Source organism: Bidens hawaiensis, unplaced genomic scaffold (genome assembly GCF_021521415.1).
Source record: "Bidens hawaiensis isolate Kalapana, Puna unplaced genomic scaffold, B.hawaiensis_p1.1 tig00007231_1, whole genome shotgun sequence".
Lineage (NCBI taxonomy): Eukaryota > Viridiplantae > Streptophyta > Magnoliopsida > Asterales > Asteraceae > Bidens > Bidens hawaiensis.
The window spans coordinates 177,531-198,248 of NW_027491496.1; positions in this window are offsets into that span (position 1 = coordinate 177,531).

Here is a 20,718-nt window from a genome sequence, read left to right on the forward strand (position 1 = left end):
TTTGCTTTTGGTTCCGGGTGATGCCTTTTCTTTGAGCCACCCTCATTGATCGCAAGAACGGGTAAAACCTTTTTACCCATGCCAGCCTCGACTGTCTTAAGCATTGCGTGAAGCTCACCAATGCTTTTGTCCCATCCATTCATGTTGTAGTTCATGACGAATGTCTCAAACCTTTTAGTTAAGCCATTTAGGATTAAATCCGTGGCTAACTCTTTTGAGACGGGACAGTTAAGCCGTTCATGCCGATCAATGTGGCTCTTCATCTTAAGTACATAAGATGAAACAGATTGGGTTTCTTCCATATGACATGCATGAAGCGCTCGAACCGTTTCGAATCGCTCAACCCGAGCTTGAGTAAGGAACATTTCCTTAAGTTGGGTTATCATGTCATACGCCCCATGATTCTCGAAATCCTTTTGGATCTCGGGAATCATTGTTCCCAACATGAGGCAAGAAACTTGCACCGAATCCTCGGTGTATTTTAACCAATCCGCATAGGCATCCAAGTTATTGACATCGGGTTCATCGGGAATAGGATCGTCTAAAATATAAGACTTCTTTTCTTGCTTGAGAACAATTCTCAAGTTTCGATACCAATCCATGAAGTTGTTAAAGTTTAGACGATCCTTATCCAGAATGGATCTTAGTGATAGATTAAGTACGTGTGGGATAATTGCGTTCGGTGCGTTGTTTGCGGCCATCTAAAAGAATTTTAACAAAGTTCAAATTAGTATTTTCGATATTAATAAAATTTTAATCTTTAATACCCTTTAAATTTCTCCAAGGCAATTATTGATTAAAATCTAGAACCCAACGTTTCATTCAAATAGTAGTTAGGTGACCTTTATCCTACTATTCGAATTAACAAGGTAGTCAACGTTTGACAATTGCAACCCTTTGCAACTTCTAGTTTTATGGGATCGGTTAAACATCATATGTTTAGTTGGTATGTTAAATCCCATCAACACCTTTGAACGCCATGTTAAGGTGATCCTATAGTCATGGATTCAAATCAAGTCGTCCTACTTATACACACGTGTGAGTTTACTTATACAAGTGGTTAGGTGATCCTAATGCCAAAAGTACTTGTAAAATCACCTTAAGATCACAAGTTTTCTTAAAAGTGCTTAGGTGATCCTAACTCACTTTCAAGTCTACAAGTGACTTAAGTGTCGTATAAAAGGATGGTGTTTAACTTGTTTTTTTAAAAAGGGATTTTAGTTTTCTAAATTCTAGATTGGAAAACTATTTATTGTACCTTTCATTTGCATCCATTCAAATGTATGGTACTTAGTTGAAAAACCCATTTTCAAAGTTCCAATTAATAAAACCCATTTTTATTATGAAATCATTAGTTATTAATAAAACCAATTTTTATTACCTAACGATTTCTAAGGAACCAATTTTATGCTAGTTAATTTTAAGTTGTTAAGCAAACCATATTGCAAATAATAAGTAAATCAACCATGCAAGCATAAAATATACACAACCACAAGTTCATAACAATAGCCTCCTAATATTGACCACACTTGTTGACCGAAGACAAGTGTGTCAAAAAGTCTCTCCTAAGGGACCCAAAAGAACATGCACTTGTGTCGGTGAACTCCCACTTGATTCCGCATCCATATGCTCCAAGTGTTTACTCCCGGTGTTGTGGTCTTCATCATTTTATTTGGGCTTCCATCCATGCATCTTCTTTTACAAAATATATCCTAATACATTTTTCTAGTAAAAGAAATACATCTAATCTACTTATTATTACAAGCCATATGAATGAATAAATAGATTACAAACCCAAATAAATATTACAACCAAATCGAATGAACAAACAACCAACACAATCATTCAACCAAACACAAGGCCATGGCTTGGTTATGAACATCTATTACACATCCAAATATGCAATAATACAAGACCAAAATGGTTCCCCTTTTTGCCTCAAAACTTTCGGCCAAAGCTTAACCAAACCGAAAGTTTCGGGTTTTGTCCAAACAAACTAAACAATCATCCAAATGACTTGGTTTTTCAAGATTACCACATGCATGTAAAGTATAACCTTGAAAAACCATGGGGTAACCAAAACCCCAAAAAGTTTCGGCCAAATAGTGAAACCCACCATAAACCCGAAAAATTTTGGGTCTAATGAAGCATGCATTCGTATAAGCGGCTCTTGATGCCATTGTTGGGTTTTAACAAGATTATCAAAGTGATAAAATCCCTATTTTACCAAAAACGCAGCGGATAAAAAAGTTTTAAATCTTGTTAATATGATATGTATAAAACCAATTTTAAACATGCAAAACCCAAACCCGGATCCAAATACGAATTACACACTATCAAATACATGCATGTCACTATAAGTCCATGCATGTTACTACTACCTTTCAATATGACAAAACCGGGTGAAAGAGATGATGATTGAAAGGTAAGAACTTGAATATGGAAGCTCCTCAAGCTAGCATACCCCAAGCTTCAACAACACACCACTTCTAGCTAGGATTTGCACTTGAAATTTTCTTCTTCTTTTCTTATGTTGGATGAAAATACCCAAGAGAGGAAGAGAGAAAAGTTTACTTAGAAATTATGTGTGTTATAAAAGAATGAAAGAGAAAGACTTGGTTTTATATAAAGGCATCTTTCTCTCCACCAATAATAACCATTGCATGTCTCCACTCACCTTGCATGTCTCCACTCAAACATATAATAATATTACATTTGAAAGAGTTATTATCTTTTTCTTTTATAAAACTTTAAACATATATATATATATATATATATATATATATATATATATATATATATCCATACATATATACTTTTATAAGTTTATAACTTATAACTTATAAAACCTATTATATGTTAAGAGACATGCTTGGTTATTATTATTCACATATTGTTATTTAACCAACTTAAATAACACAATGTAATGTTCTTTCATAAAACATAAATCATCCATATGATTTGTTTATTACACAAGTACATTTTATTTAGAAACCTCTTTCCAAATAACTCAAGTGTTAATATTCATTTGTTATGATCACATCATATATGAACGAATATTATCGGTGTTTGTCTAGCTTGTTATTGGGTATGACCCGACTTGGATCATAACGTACTAGCCACATCAATTTAATATGTCTCTTGGGCAGACCGAGTCCAACAAAAATTTCTTAGAAGGAATGTATGGCATTGAAGATAATTCTATTCATTATGAAATAAATGTCACAAAATTAGCAGAAACAATGCTTAAGAAATAAATGGAAAATGAGGAAAGACAAAAAGAAAAGGAGATAAGCAAAAACACCAAGAAGGAAAACAAGATCAAGAAATTGATCATTCGTTGGAAGAAGTAGACAATAAGATCTTAATAGTTGTAATAAGTATAGAAATAGTAGTTTTGTACATTCTTGCCACTACAACATAAATAAAAGTTATGTTTTACTTTCTTCAAAATACTAAACTTATCTTTAAAATTATGTCAAGGAATAGAAAGCATAAACTTTTAGAGTAATTCTCCCAGCAAGCCTAGAAGAAAGAGGATATCAGCTTAAGGAAAAGTCCATGTGGACAAACTCCAAAATATTAATAACTCCAAGTCAATATCAGAGACATAATTAGCAAAGAGCATAAATAAACCAAGAAAGAGAACTAGAGAAATTCGCATGGATTGTCTATACACAAGGTATGTACTAGTCAATTCAAGAGCATGCAATAAAGGGAAAAGTGGTTATATCTTGATAGGACCTTATCAAACATCATCAAGATATTCGGAAAATGCTATGGTAATTATGGGATATATGGATATATCATCTTATAAAATTTCCTTAATATCATTTCTCAGTCAAAAGGCAAAACATATGGATTGTGGCCAACACAAGACAAATAACCTCAATGAAAAGTTAGTTGAGATCCGAGAAAAAGAAGAAGCAAAGTTAGAAAGAAATTCCTTTAAGAATACGACAAATTTATTTACGTCTTATAATCAAGAGATTACATGTACTTGTAGCGTTAAGTTCACATATCACATAGTATATCATCAGTATATAAGTTTCTTTCATACTGATGTAATTCTATGTACACAATATCGAACCTAAACAGTCAAGCATATAATGATGAAGTTTCCAAACAAAGAAGCGACAAGAACATGACACAAACTGACCATGAGATTCCTAAACAATATTTAGTCAAAATACAAGAGAGAATTCAAATATATTAACAAAACAGGTACCAAATATTGGTCATACGTCTAGGCCCTAAGCCGGGGTGTGACATCCGTTGTACCAGGTTCAGACGTACCAAAGTCATCAAGCTTACCAGCTACAAGTTCCACAATTATTTCTATGCAAGCTCTAGCTCAGCAGCATCCAACCTTTCAAACTCATGCACAACAAGGTGGCCAAACCGTTCAAGCTCATTAAGATACTTATGGGTGTGCTTTCATGATTAATTCCAACCAAGTTCAGCAAAGTGGCGACATGGTGAACGGTATGTTCCTCATAATTGACCACTTGGCATCTATTTTATTTGATACCGGTGCCGATATGAATTTTGTGTCTTTTGAATTTGAACGTTTGCTGGCTAAAACCCGATCTAAGCTAAGAAACTAATATTCTGTTGAGGTAGCTAATGGTAAATCTGTATTAATTTACTCGGTTATTTGAACTTGCAAGTAATATCTAAATGTCCACAAGTTATCAATCGATCTCATTCTATGCAATTCGGAAGTTTTGACATCATAGTAGGCATGGACTGGTTATCCGTTCATCGTGTTGAAATTGTTTGCTACGAGAAGTTCATTCTTATCCCGCTTGTCGATGGTCAACTCCTTCGTGTCTCTGGTGAAAAGCCTTCACCCTCTAGCCTAAATCTTATCACTTGTTTTCAAGCCCAAACGTACTTACGCAAGAATTATGCAGCATTCGTAGCTCTGGAGATAGAAGGTGGAAACAACGTTGGACAAAATATTAGTTTGGGGTTAATATTGCCATAATTTGAAAGTTATAATTATATATTATATAAATAATTAAGAATAATATTATAACAATTAATTAAACTCGACAGGTGTGGTATTTTTATTGATAAAATTTTTCGAACATCGAAACGGGTCGGGTCATGATTAATAAAATAATAAGTTAAAACCCGAGTTGTTATAGTCTCCCCTACATTAGGGAATTTCGTCCCAAAATTAAAGAATACTATAACAACACTATTAAATTTTAAGAAAAAATAAAATTTTACATATGATTTAAAACTAATAATAATACAGAACTTTGAATAGTTGAAGCAACGCTCCAAATGAAATCCGATAAGGACACTTATATATAGGATGTACCAGCGGCGTATCCACCATGTCCTTATCGTCTTCACATTTTTACCGTTATCTCAACTACTTACGATTCTATATAATGACACACAATTATTCGGATTATGATTTCCGTGCGAGGACTTTGGTAATTACGTGTCGTCATATAATTACTTAGATCGTCGGATGGTCCACATAACTCGTCCCATTGTGTGGGCTACAAAACATTTGAAAGAACATGATTTTGAGAAAACAAAAGTTTTAAGAAATTTCAGTTATAAAACTAGGAATCATCATTTCAAAGGTTGCGGTGGATTTTAGTGAAACAAAGAAATTTCTAAGACATCATTTAACTTAAAGGTATAAATATTGAAAGTTGTAAAGAATAACTCATTAATAGTTGAGGTTAATGGGCTGTGATGAATGAAGGTAAGGAAATTGGATAGAAGTAGACTCTAATAAGTAATCACATAAATAACATAATATTTATTCATGAGGTAAAACATGCTAATGATAGGGTTCAAAATGAAGTAATCCAAGGCCATAAAGAGGCGTTACAATCATTAGGAAAAAGACAAAATAGTTTAAAATAAGATAAGTAAAACACCAAAGGTCTTCGAAGTCCTTGAGTAGCTTAATTGGCGTGACATGAAGCACCATGGGGAGTTGCATTCACGAGAGCTTGAGCAGTAGAGATAGATTGACTTGGGATAGCATGAATGGGTTGAACTTGCATAGAAGGGGCTTGAGTGGAGTGTTTGGTACACTTGAGCTTGTGGGTACGGGGTTTGATAGAGTTGGGGTAAGTAAGGTTGACTTGGATTGATGGGAGGAGCTTGAAGGACATGGGGTGGATAGGTTTGAACTTGGTGAGCATGGATAAGTTGAGGACACGAATTATGTAGATGATTTGGGTCTCCAAAATGGTAGCAAGCACGGGTCTTAGGAACACCGGGTTGAGTATGTGGGGTGGCTTGTGCATTAGGCGGGACACGACAAGTGTTAGCAAGGTGGCCATAACGATTGCATTGGGCGCATAGTCAGCAAGGGGTTTGAGCAGAGTGATGAAAGTTACACTTGGTACATAGGGGATGAGGTCCGGCGTAGGCCTTTTTGTTCAGAGCATTTTGGTTTTGGTTAGAGAAGGTTGGTTATTGGATTGTTTAACGTCATAGTTCTAATGGTTGGCTTTATGCTTGTTGTTGTGGTTGTTGTTGCGGTGATTGTTTTTGTTTGAAGCAAGTTTGGGTTCGGCTTTAGCATCAGAAGATGAGTCGGTTTCGGTCTTGTCGGGAATAGGCTTGAAATCCTTTCGGGACAAGGTTCCATCCATAAGATGACTGTCGGTGAGGGAAGCAGCTAGCTCCAAAGCCTCACTGATGGTTAAGGGATCACCATTCACCACAGCATCACGGAAAATGTTTGTTAAACCGTGAATGTATTTCTGAATGTCACGGTTCTCTGAGGTTACAAGATGGGGTACGTTTCGGCTATGTTCACGGAAGCGGTTAAAGTAGGTGGAGTTATCTCCACCAACTTGCTTGAGATCCTAAAATTCGGCCTCAAGTCTTTGCAGCTCATGATCAGAGCAGAACTCCTTCTTCATCACCTCGTTGAGGTCCTCCCAAGGCATGGCTACAACCAAATAGATCCTTGGTCGGCCTTCAAAGCATTCTACCATGTGATAGCTCGGTCCTCGAACATGCTCGAGAAGAACTTAGTCCGTTTGGAGTCCAGACATTCACAGTGGATGAACACATTCTCCATCTTTTCAAACCATTGCTATAACTTGGTGGCATTTTCCTCACCATGAAAGGAAGTGGGTTTAGTACTCAGAAAGTTATGGAAATCATAGTTGATTGGTGCAGCCGAAGTAGCAGATCCATTGGAGTTGAGGCTTTGGATTTGAGTGATGATTGTGGGCATAGCAACAGCAAACTCCTTCGTGATTCTAGCAGCCAAGCGGCGATCGTGAGAACTACACGTTGACGACGAAGATGGTTTCTTAGTGAAAACATTCTATGAGAACCAAAAATAAAGATTTATAAGTTGAGGAAATCATAATTAAATAATGAAGGTTAGCTGTTTTATATAACTTATAGAAACTTTTATGAATGAGGAATATCATGAGGAATAAAAGTAAAAGATTGTAAGGTAAGGGGTACATTGCGTAGATACTTATGAGTTGTTGTAGTAAAATGATTAATGTGTGATAACTAGACGAGGAGATGAGGTCAGTTTAAAAGTTAAAGTTTTTGTTCATTAAGTTAACTTAAAATACTCCCATGAGTTTTCCATGGCAATTTGAATGGCCCGACAAAAACTAACAAACAAAAGTAATGGAGTTGGATGGCCCATGAGCGTTATATGGCATTTTAATTGTACTAACTAAATAATGATTTGAAACAAGTGAGTTGGACGGCCCATAAGCGTTACATGGCGATTTAACTGTCCAAACTAATTAATGAATTATCAATACAATGAAGTTGGACGTCCCATAAGCGTTCCATGGTATTTTAAGTGTACCAACTTAAATAACGAACTAACGAAACAAAATGTGGGTAGTTGGAGTATCTCGTGAATCACTACATTGATTACTCCAAAAACACAAAACAAATTGAGAAATGGATAGTAGTAGTGCCCATGGGTTACATAGATTTTTCACCCAACTAACCATTTAAATATTAAACACTATAATCGCAAAGGACCAAATTTAACCAAGAACCACCGTGAATTCAGTTTAAAACAACCTAAGGTGTCGGCCGTATGACAGTTGTGTTCCTGCTTTGGCCTATAAGCTCGAGTGAATATATAATAAATAGAAAAGCAATTTAACCAAATGAGCAAGTAAATATGTTGTCGGTAAGCTCGATGCCAGATGGACTATGGTTACTTCGACGGTCGTATGATCATACTATTCTGAGATTATGATGGACCTCTCTGAAATGTACTCAAATAAAGCATATCAGCATATAACGCATTATGCATAAATTGTTAAACACACATGACTAACAATTGCAAGTTGAGTATTAAATAATAATAAAATATTCAGAACGCATATGTCCCCAAAACAATACAAATGAGTTAAAAGAGGGGAGTGAGATACTCACCTTAGGAAATAAGCGAAGGTTGGAATAGGATAAGGAAACAAATATAATGAGTCACGTTTGTCGAGATATATCAACGGGAAAATCCCTAAGTAGGAATAATCGAAAAATACTACGAGTTAACAAATGGTCTAATAGAGATTAAAGGATATTTGAGATGAGAATACGAGAATTAAACAAGTTATTTAACGTTTATTCTATAAAATATTATCACAATTATATTAGAAATAAAAACATAAATCATTTTCTTGATATAAGTATTTTTTTTTATTTGAAGTTATGATAATTAATATTAAATATTCGTGTATGAAACTATTTAACCAATACTTACAATAACATATATTTATATTAACTATGTATTTTAAATCAAAAACTCTTTTTAGCTCTTTAATATTAAATCCTTATTAAAAAATCCTTTTTATAAAACCTTTATCGATTTTTATATCTATAATATATATATATATATATATATATATGGTTTAAATCAAGGTTTGGAAAAGACAACGAGTTAATATGTCGGCTTTTGATTAAGTACTAATTATTTATTATTTTTTAACATTTGTACTATTATTTATTAATTAAATATAACAAGTTAACCAATAATCAAAAATTTTGTCAAAAATGTGGGGGGGGGGGGGGGGGGGGTTCGAACCCGCGCCTCCAGGCGGTTCAACTATAGACGCGACCACCCTAGCGAACTATTCTAGGGTGTGACTTGGTCATAACTTAGGACTGAAGTTACTTAAGCACGCAGACAAGAACCCAGAAAATATATATGAACCCTAGAACATCAATCTATTAAATTGATTGTTAATTGATCGAATAGACATAGGGGTAACCATTAATGAATCAATGATTAAAACTATGTATCATATTACCTCCAATAGAGTATAATTGCAGGTATTCTAACCCGTTAGGCCGTCGGCTAGGAATAGATAAAGAAAAGGACACTGGTGGTTATTATAATCAAATTCCTTGTGGGGGTTTTCTTAGCGAGGGTTACAGGAAGGTGCAGGTGCAATTAATTGCGCTATGGTGTTGTTATAATATAGATTGATGAACGGATTATGCCGGCTAGATATATTAACAACTCGTACCACAAACGATCGATTAAACATAATTAGGAGCGTCGGTGTGCCGATTATGGAAAGATTAACGAAACCCTTGATTCAATTTCCAAGTTAACAACGAAAATTGTGGTTCAAGCTTGTTAAACGGATCGCGGGTTTGAGGAATGGGTATGATAAACGGGTTTGGTAAATCGGGTTTGGGTTTGGATTGGGTAAACGAGTTATTTGGATCTGGTAAGTTATAATAATAATATATATATAAATTGCACATTAGTCCCTGAGATATAAGGTGTAAGCAAAGTTGGACGAAAGTTTAGTTTGGGGTTAATATTTCCATAATTTGAAAGTTATAATTATATATTATATAAATAATTAAGAATAATATTATAACAATCAATTAAACTCGATAAGTGCAATATTTTTATTAATAAAATTTTTCGAACATCGAAACGGGTCGGGTCATGATTAATAAAATAATAAGTTAAAATCCAAGTTGTTATATTTTCGCATTGAGACATGGCACTGGTATGTAGATCCTGTTCCATCGTGCAACGGACTAGTTCACACATAATTTCTCATTTATTAAAGCGTTAGTTGATAAAGTGAGTTCTAGGACCCATGTTATCTAAATTTCAGGGAGATGTGCATACTTGAATGAGATATATAGTGTAAAGTTAATGATATTATGTTTCTTGTGTTAAAGTAACCAGCCTATTTGTCAGTTCAGCCACTCATAGGGGCACATAGTTAAGCCTATTATAATGGCACAATTTTGGTAGCATCTTTATGGAATGTGTTGGCAACTGCAACTGTAAATGTGGATGACCCATATCATGATCAGTAAGGTTGCAATAAGAGTAAGTTAGATTGATTGGCTTTAGTCATGTTCGTAAAGTTAACTATTTTATCATAGTCATATTTTGTGCTTCAAGCATGCGAATGCGTTATTTAATAACTAAAGTGTATGAGTAGTGTAGTAAAGCTATAACTCACTTAGCGATGTTGAGTTTTATATGCACATCGTAAATTTTTAATTTATATAAAATTTAAATCTTCTAATTTGATTCGAATCGAATTTTGAATTTTACAAATTTGATTCAATTATATAGAACACCCCTAAATAAGTGTGCTATATTAAGTATTATATATGTCTATACTAATTATTAGGGGTGTTCATCGGATCGGATAACAGATTATTCGGGTTATTTGATTCGGGTTATTCGATTCTGGTTATTCGGATTTTAAAATTTTTGGGCCCTATCCGAAATACGATCCGACCCGAATCTATCCGAATTCAATTCGGATCAGATTCGGAAAATATCCCAATAATCCGAAATTATCCGAATAATCCGAAATAAACCAAAATCATTTTTTATATTTTTTTCCTAACATTTAATAGTTTAGAATCACAATAAACATACAAACCGAAAATACGAATTACTATTAACAAAAATTTAAAGTTTAAACTTCAAATAATAGTCTAATAAATATACCAAATTGGAAAATACCACTAAAAACATGTTTTTTATTCGGATTAAACGGATATCCGAATAATCCGAACAATCCATTTTTTTTAAATTCCATATCCGTATCCGATCCGAATCTGAATTAGTTATTCGGATTGATCGGATCCGAATATCCGAATAAGAATTCGGATTGGTTTATTTGGGTTTCGGTTTCGGTTCAGATTTCGGTTTTTTTCGGATTTCGGATTTCTTGAACACCCCTACTAATTATAATACTTGAGAGATGACAAATTAAGACGATAGATATTAAGAGTTTTACAACTTGTAATGCATAAGGTATATGCCGTAGTAGGGGTACACTTGCATTTTAAACACATATAAAACTCACGTTCATTTGATTTTATCAAGATAATTAGGGTCAGACTAAACGTACTCCCTGTTATACTTGTCATACCCCCTCCTCTACACTTTCACTTCCTTTAACAATTTTATGTGACAAATTGCATCCCTCTAACATTTTTTAATATTAAATCAAAAAAAAATAAAAATTTTTTATTTTTATGTAAAAATATAAAAATGCTCTTAAAACTAAATAAAAAAATTAAGTATTAGAAAAATGTTCTTTAAAAAATGTAAAAGTTATTTAATTATATTTCTCTAGCTAGTTTTTTTCATTTTTTTCATAAAATATATTTAAAAAATAATGCTGTAATGTCTTTATAAAAACGATACAAAATGTTTTGTATAATTTTATATTTTTTCTTTTCATATGTCTTTCCTCACATACAAAAAAAAAATCAAAACAATTTGATTTTCTTTTTCGTTAGGTTAGTGACATAAGATTAACTACACTTGAGAATAGAACCAAACTTGTTGATCAAGTCATATATTATTTAGTCTTTTTTAATTTAGTAAAAACTAATACAATTTTTTTAATGTAAGCTATCTCTATAGTTATTATAAAAAACACTTTATAAAATATTAAAAGAAAAAAACGGCGTAAGGAAGAAAAAAAATGATTGTAGTTGTTTTAAAATAATAAAAAAACATTTTATAATATATATAAAAATATTCTTTAAAAACGTAGAGATAAAACATTGTTTAAATTTGATAGTAAAATATAACAAAGTGACAAAAAGTAGAACGAAAGGATTTAAATCGTATTAATGTTAAACTTGAAGAAGGGGTGTATATTTAGTAAAATTAGAGGGGAAGGATTACTTAAATTTTGTTAATTAATTTAAGAAATGGTTACCAATTTAACTTCTCATGATTACCCACTTTTTACTCAACTTTATTCTTTTTAGTTTTTTTTTGTATATGTTTTTTAAAAAAATTATGATTATAAATTATTCAATCTTACCTATTTAAACGGGCTTATTTTTGTCGACGTTTCAATATAACTTTTTTTCAACTTAGATGAACGGTTTAAAATATACAAATCATTACTGCATGAATATATGTTTAAATGTACAAGTTTTCTAAAGGATAAACATTTATAACTTTATAAATGTACAAGTTTCTTAAAAGAATAAATATATCATATAATTACATATCAACCCCTTTATTTATTTATTTATTTATTTTTGATAAAAAGCATAAACATCTTACAATTCAAAATTTAAGAAATACTTACAACTTTGACCCTCAACTTTAATTCTTTTACTTCTTATATGTTTTATAAAAATATGATTAAAAGTTTTCAAGTTATATAAATATCAAAATATTCAAGACGAGTTTGAGTCTAGCTCGGTATGAAGTTCGAGTCAAGCTCGAGCTAGGCTTGTCTTGCTAACAACCTTTGCTTATTGTTTCTTGCTGTATCGCGTGGGAACTTGACTCGCGTTACTAAATTTGCTACGAGTTTAGAGTGGTGTGTAAATGGTTTAAAAGTCAAAGCTGGTTTTTAAATAGATGGCTTGTAGTGGTAGGTAGTGGTGACAGGTGACTCGAGATGGTGATGGTCAATAAGTTGCCTGTCAACGCTGGTGGTGGTCAAATAGTAGAGATGCACTAGATATGGTTATATGAAAAACTATTCTTTTAACGGCTAAACTTATATTAAAACGAAACTCTGATTAGAAAAAAGAAAATAAATAAACAAACAAAATAAAAACAAACTAGCCAAAAACAACTTAAACTCTTAAGACCGTCCATAATGGACGAGAAAGGGAGCGAGAATGGGGAGGAACACCCCATCCCTTCCCCCGTCCCAGAGAAGTGGACCGAGAAGATGGAGGACAAGAAATATTTCTCGGTGTATTCATGTGAGGCCCACCTGATTTTATTACCATTAAAATAAATCTATCTTCTTGCTTACTAGGCACCACGTCGCACACCCCCCCCCCCCAATCCCCCAATACGCATGCTCTAACAAATGGTGCGATCCCGAGCCACAAAACCTTAGATGAAAAGATATTAATTAAGCCAATATCAAATTAATGTGTATTATTGACTAAACGAGGATGCTGAATAGTAAAAGATAATTCATATCAACACCACATCATTTTATCAAGCCAAGAGCTTTACATGCTTAATCAATGTACGTAGTTTACCAAATAGTTCACATTCAAATTAAACTGGTCGTTGCAATATGTAAAACTAATGGTAATTAATAAACTTTATTAAACGATAAACTAATGGATAATCAATGTGTTTTCTTGTTTCTACCATATTTTTTGCAAGATCACTTACCCCATTCAAGTCAGCAACCAGCTTATATTCTTTCACATTAGTAGTGTAGCAGTCAAAGTCACACATAAGTAGGGGTGACAATCTTGACTCAAACCCTTTCAAATGGGTCAATTTAAGTTGTTTTAAAAATTAAATGAGTTGATTTTGATAAAAGGTTTAACTAAATGAGTCAACATGAGTTATTTGAAATTCTATCCTTTTATTTTTGGGTCAAAATGGGTCGATAAGTTCAAAGAAATGAGTCGATGCGGGTTAGTGTCCCAAGGAAATGTGACAGGTTTCGGATCGGAACGGGTTTTCGTACAAGATAGGTTTCGACACGAAACGAGTTTCAGATTGGAACGAGTTCGGTTCAGGTTTCAAGCCAACACGAGTTTTCACACGGGACGGGTTGGGTTTTGGTCGATTCTGGACTCGTTTTTGTCCGTTTTTTCAGTTTCGTTTTTGTTCGGTTTGAATTCTTTTAGCTTCGTTTTGATTGATTTTTTCGATTTCGATTAATGTGCTCCGGTTTTGGCTTTTTGTTTCATTTTCGTCGATTTTTCGTTTTCTCTTCGATTCTCAGTGGGTTTTTTTAATGGAACGACAACAATGTAGGAAACATTTTTGTGTTTTTACTTTTTTTGTTTATGATTTATATATTGAGTTATAATTTTTTATTATTATTTTTGAATATTTTTTTGAGGGTTTTTGATCTTAATAGAAAACTCCTAAAAAATTCAAAAAAATAATAAAAAAATCATAACTTAAAATATAATAAAAAACAAAAAATCTAAAAAAACTAAAATGTTTCCACCGTTATTCTCGTTTACAAAAAAAATCTCAAAACCCGGTCCGACCCTAACCTATTTCGACTCAAACCAAAACAACCTTTTTTTAATTGACTCGTTCTGCTCTCAAACTCATTCTGACCCAATTTCGTTTTGACCCATAACTCATTTCAACCCATGACTCGTTCGACCCAACCCATTTACCACCTCTACACATAAGCTTGTCCTTTTCATCAAAATTAAAATCATATGTATACATGTTGGCCAACTTTAGCAACTTTAATTTATTAAAGGCATTATAAATACAACATAAGCTCAAAAGAGCTATACGCATAAGCAAATCAGTGGTTACCTCGTTAAGATGGTTTACAAATTCTTGAACTTGCATATTGATCACCATTTTGAAATTATTAATCATATAACGATAACGATTGGTGCTTTAGTCTTCCTTATTCGATATATAAGGTCAACATACTCGTCTTTCATGTTAACCATATCAATCTCATAATGATGACAAAAGGATGTGATATCTTTCAAAAAGTAATACCTTTTGTATTTTTTCTTTAGTTGATCTAACCAGCTCAACCGTAGTCAGAGCATGTTCGGGATTGAGTTTGAAAACACCTTATTGGCTTTTTCAAAAAGCCAATAAGTTAAATGGTGTTTGGCAATCACAAAAACCTTTTATTTTAGCTTTTTGAAAGGGTTAAAAGCAGTTTTCTAAAAGCCTCAAATCCTGGTTTTCAAAATGACTTTTTGAAAAGTCATAAACACTTTTAAAACTCAATCCCAAACATGCTTTCAATGTAGCTTGTTTTATTTAAGTGCTTGTCACAATATGTTAGTAACAACTAAAACGTAATTCATCAAATGCAAATAATATAAAACATTAAAAGTTTACATGTATATTTGAAATCTATTTCCTTGGCCTTTATGAGCACCATCGATGAAATTAGAGTGGAGGAAGAAATTGGAGTAAAACATAAAACATGGCCATAGAATCAAACATAAATCAACTAATTCTTTAATTCAAACATACAACATTTAACAATTTATCTGGTAAGAAATTGAAGTGGAGCAAGAAATCGGAGATAGGTGGCAACTAATTCTTTTATCAATTTTTTTCGAAACTAGGTAGGTTCCTATGAAACCTTACCTACGTCTGCTACTTAGACAGTTAGACATGTCATCTAGAAGAGTTTACGATAGAAAACATGTGTAAATAAGATTCGAATATTCTGAGATCTATTTAAAGGAAGTCAGGTATCCTTTAGTATGAGTTATTAGGTCAACGATATCAATCAATCAATCAAACTCAGTGAAGTCCCACCAATAGCAAAGCAATAAGTAGGGTCTCGAGAGGGTGAGATGTAGACATACCATACCTCTATCCAAATGGATTAAGAGGTGGTTTCCAGAGAAACCATTAGCTCTAGAATACATATGTATGGAACAATATAAGGAAATCAAAGTTTAACAGTAATAATAATAACAACAACAACAACAATAATAATAATAATAATACGAATAGTAATAATAATAATAATAATAATAATAATAATAATAATAATAATATATATGGGAAGAAAATACCATAATTGTGTGTGACCTAAAAAAGGTAAATAAACGCCCTAAATTGTTCAATTCTCCCTCAAAATCCTTAACTTTAATTTTACTTATCCAATAATTCTTATCTTCAACCATGCCCTCTGAGAGGTTTAGGTCTATCAGATCATGTCTAATCCTCTCATCCCAAGTCAATTTAGGCCGTCCTCTACACCTCCCCCCTCTATAGTAATGTTTTCTACGGATCTAACAGGATTCGTCGTCTGTCTTTTCTTCACATGACCAAACCATCTCTATCTCCACTCTCTTATTTTGTCTAATATGTTCGCTACCCCTAATCTCTCCCGAAACACAATATTTCTTATTTGGTCTAACCTTGTGTGCCCACACATCCAGCATAGAAAATATTTATTAATTTTGTTGGATATAATAGTGGAAAATATTTATTAATTTTGTTGGATATTGTGGACCGGTTCGATTATGTCAACACGGCCGACCGAGTTATAACCCGTAAGAGTTACACATTGGGTAACGAACATCAAACCCGCTTAATTTAGTTAACCGATATTAACCAATAATAACGAGATGGTAATATTTATGGACTGAACTTTGGAGTTAAAGGTGAGTTTGGTGGCCCGGTTAGGATTAACTAGTTTATTAGTTAACCTGATCATTAGTTTTTTTTCAATTATAAGAGAACCCTAGCCATCAAAGCTCTCTCTTTCTCAACTCACCCTCTCCATCGCCGCCAGCCCCCCCCCTGCCCGACGGTCACTGACATACTGATATTTATATATATTTCCCTTGTATATTTTATATAATATTATATTAGTTTTTGTTCGTTTTTAGTTAAAATTTGTATACTACTAACATATTTGTGTTTTATAGGTTCCGGAAGTTGAACGTAGTTGAAAAGGGAAAAAAACGAGTCAATATATCCTTAAAAGAGAAGCAGGAACGAATCAGGATTGAACCGGGAGGAACCAAAAGGATAGTCGGTCGGACTGGCCGAAGCCGGCCCTACCTTGAGCACGCTGCGCCGCGCGACCAGGGAGGCCAAGCCTGGTCGCGTGACGCCTACACCCCAGATTTCTAGATAGTTCCCGTCTTGGGCCCAGTTTCACTATATAAAAACCCTTAACCTTAACCTTAACCTAAAAAATACCCTATGACCACCAGATGAATTTGGATTTTCTTGGAGCTTATATTCGAGTTATTTGGCGATTTTAAAGGCAAGGAATCATCCGGTGAAGAGCTTTACGTTTGAGATAAAAGACTACGAGTTTTATTGCCTTTAATATTTCGTTTATATTATTTTTCACCATGTTTTCTTTTATTACTATTTTGTTTGTTTTTCTGACGCTAGTCTAAACATTACAGACTGCATAGGTTATCAATGAACCTTCGTTGATGTTGGATTTTATTTGGATTATGATTTTCGTTATGGTTTTATGGATCAGTAAACAACTTGATTTTATTCAATTGATGCATATGGGTGCTTGGTTTTGTTTGATGAGTTTTATTATTCCACATTATCCTTGGTGATTGTCTGTAATATAATAGGATTTTGTTTTTTCATTTATTGTGTGTTCTTGATTAGTTTATGATTGATATGCAATAAGATCATATGAATAGTATTATTAGTCAAACGAATAAAAGTGTGTTGCTAACCTAAAAAGTTGTAAGGTGATAGGTTATTTGTTAGATCTTTGTTAATTATGATTGCTAGATTTAGCTCTTCGTAATGAGTCCGTCTAGGTTTTATTGGTTAAATTTGTCTAGCGAGTCAACTAAGTTTATTAAATTACCTTTGAGTTATGCGCTGTAAGGTAGGATTTCATTATAAAGGTACTCGTTTATAATCATTTAAATAACCATAAGGGAGTTTAATATATAAAACTGGTGTGTCTTAAAACTTATTAGAAACTCATAGGTGTCTTCTTGAGAAGGGTCAGGGGTCGTGTTCGGGTTTCCTTTTAAGTGTCTATTTTATGATCCCAGTTCCATAACAAATATTTCCAACTATTTGATAACCGAAACTTTGGAGATTCTAGCTTAGGTGGTTTTTTATCACCATCTGAATCAGTTGAACTAAATTGTCTTGTGTTTTATTATTTGTCTTTTCTAATTTAGTTATTTAATTAGTTTAATAATTAGTAATTTAAGACCCCCTTTTTATAATAATAATAAAAAATAGTCGGGTCAGTTTTTCGAGTCTAATTAGTTAAATTACGTAATTAATTGAGTCTCGTGGGTTCGATATCTGGACTTTACTTAGCTTTACTAGATTCGATCGGTTCACTTGTCCGTCAGTAGTTTAGTCGAGTTTTAAAGAATCTAGAGTATTACTTATTATCTGGTTTAGCGTAATTTAGTTAATACTTATTTGACTGCTTTTAGCACATCAGTCACCACCATCGCAAGTAGCTTCGCCGCTGACGCCAGTTCTGCTCGCCGATCTCCTTTGCCCGCCGGTCACCACCTCAGTCATTGCAACTGCTGCCGTTGTCCGCTACAGCCAAACCACCGCCACTGTCGCTAACCACCGTGTCTGCTGACTACCTACACGTACTGCCACCACCGGGTCTCGTTTAACATTTTCACCTAGCGAATCTCGTTATCCCTCGGTGTCTCAACCGGTTAATCATCAACCGTGGTATGACTTTTCTCAACGGTAGATAGCATAATAAATTATTTACTATTTTACTGTGCTCGTATTGTTTGTAACTGGACACTCTTTGGTTTTGTTTTTGGTATTGATTACTCATATTTGTTCCGTTTCGTTTTATATTAATTAACCGGATTAGTTAATTTACTAATTATTATCAAAGCCGGTTTTCATAATAATAATTTTTTGATTGATCACACTAAAACCCAACAGTGGTATCAGAGCCTTGGTTACGTTGTACAAGTCGGTACTGGTCTTTTAACCGGAATTAGAACACAAGCTCTAACTGGTTTTAAAGTTTCTGATCTAATTGATTTGTATGACAACTATATATCTTGGTCAAAAATTTATTTGTTTTGTTTACCAAAACCTTGCCCGTTATTTTGTGTGACTGTTACAAAATATGTAAATTTGGACCGACCTTGTTTTGTGGTTGTTTGTGATGATTTGTTTTTTTTATTTGGTTTTGGTCATATTGATGGTTCAAAGTTGTAATAGTTAGGGTTTTTCCTTTATTGTTTTTATATTTGTAAATATTGTATTTCATTTATAAATACTATAATAAACGAAGACCAAGGAAACTAAACAGGAATCACGAAGTTAGTGGGAGTTGCTCGAGAAGACTATTGGATGCACTCACGTCCACCCTATACATCTCCAGAAGGTGGCTCTCGGCCTGAGTTATATTAAGATTGTTGGGAATATGGAACGGTCTGCTTAAGTCAACACGGCTGACCGGTTATAACCCGTAAGAGTTACACCGTGGGTAACGGGCATAGACCGCTTAGACTAGAAAATTGTTAATGACTAACGAACGAGATATGGACATTTAAAAGGAGTGGGCTTGATATGGGCTTAGTGGCCCGACATAATTAACTAGTTATATAAACTAGTTATATAAACTAGTTAATATGTCATTAGGGTTTTATCTCCCTCTCTCTCTTGGCTCCACCACACATCCGCCGCCCCTCCACCGTCGGTAGCCGGAGCAAGCCACAACCAATGCCACGACCATCCGCAGCCGAGCCGCAACAGTCGTAGCAAGCCGCCGCCAACGCCACCGCCGGATTGTCCCACCACTGCTGCCGGTCCATTCGTGCACAACCACCATTGGTTGTTTATCTCGTTTGGTCACCAAGCGTCGTCCGTTAACCCTCGGTGTCTCAACCGTTTATTTATTAACCGAGGTAAATTTAATAATGTTATGATTATTGTTTTATTTACTTTGGTTGTTTCGAATCGTGCTCGTATTGTTTGAAAATTGATCTTGTACGGTTCCGTTAAATGGTGATTACTCGTTTTTGTATTCCGTTGTGTATTATATTATTAATTTGATTAATAATTATGAAACCAATTTTATTAAATCGGGTTTAAAAGTTAAACCGTTGACTGATCACCACTGGAACCCGACAGTGGTATCAGAGCTTTGGTTACAACACACGAGTCGAGTCCGGTCTTTTCACCAGATCTACATCAAAAACTTCAAGCTAGTTGAAATTTTTGATCTAGATAATTTTTTAGGACAATCTTGGTTCGGTAAAAGTTTTTGTTTATTTTATTTGATCAAAATATTGCCCGATTTTATTTTTATTGAATATGTAAATCTAGCCCGACCATTGTGTGTTTGGTTGTTTGGTTTTAGATTTTGGGCACATGGATGGTTCAAAGTTGTATTTAATTTTTCGGTTTTATTTTACGATTTTTTGCCCTTTGATGGTTCAAAATTGTAATAGATAGGGTTTGGTTTTTCATTATATGTATTTTATAATATTGTAATGAAGAAGACCCGAAGGAAAACCGTGGTCGAGCTCACGGAGTTCTTGAAGTCAGCGGGAGTTAACAAAGATGACGGGATGCACCAAGAGTCCATCCTTGTGGTTGTTTTGTGTTGTGACCCCTTAACCCAGTTGGTCTTGCTAATAGGCTCTAGCAAGACCAATCACCATTATTGGCCATTTAAGATTTACGTATTCTTGTTTGCTATTGTGGTTGCTTGCCTTTTTATATTAGGTTATAATACCACCAACCTAATACCAAGTATATTAAAATAAATTTTGATTAACCAATTATGTTTT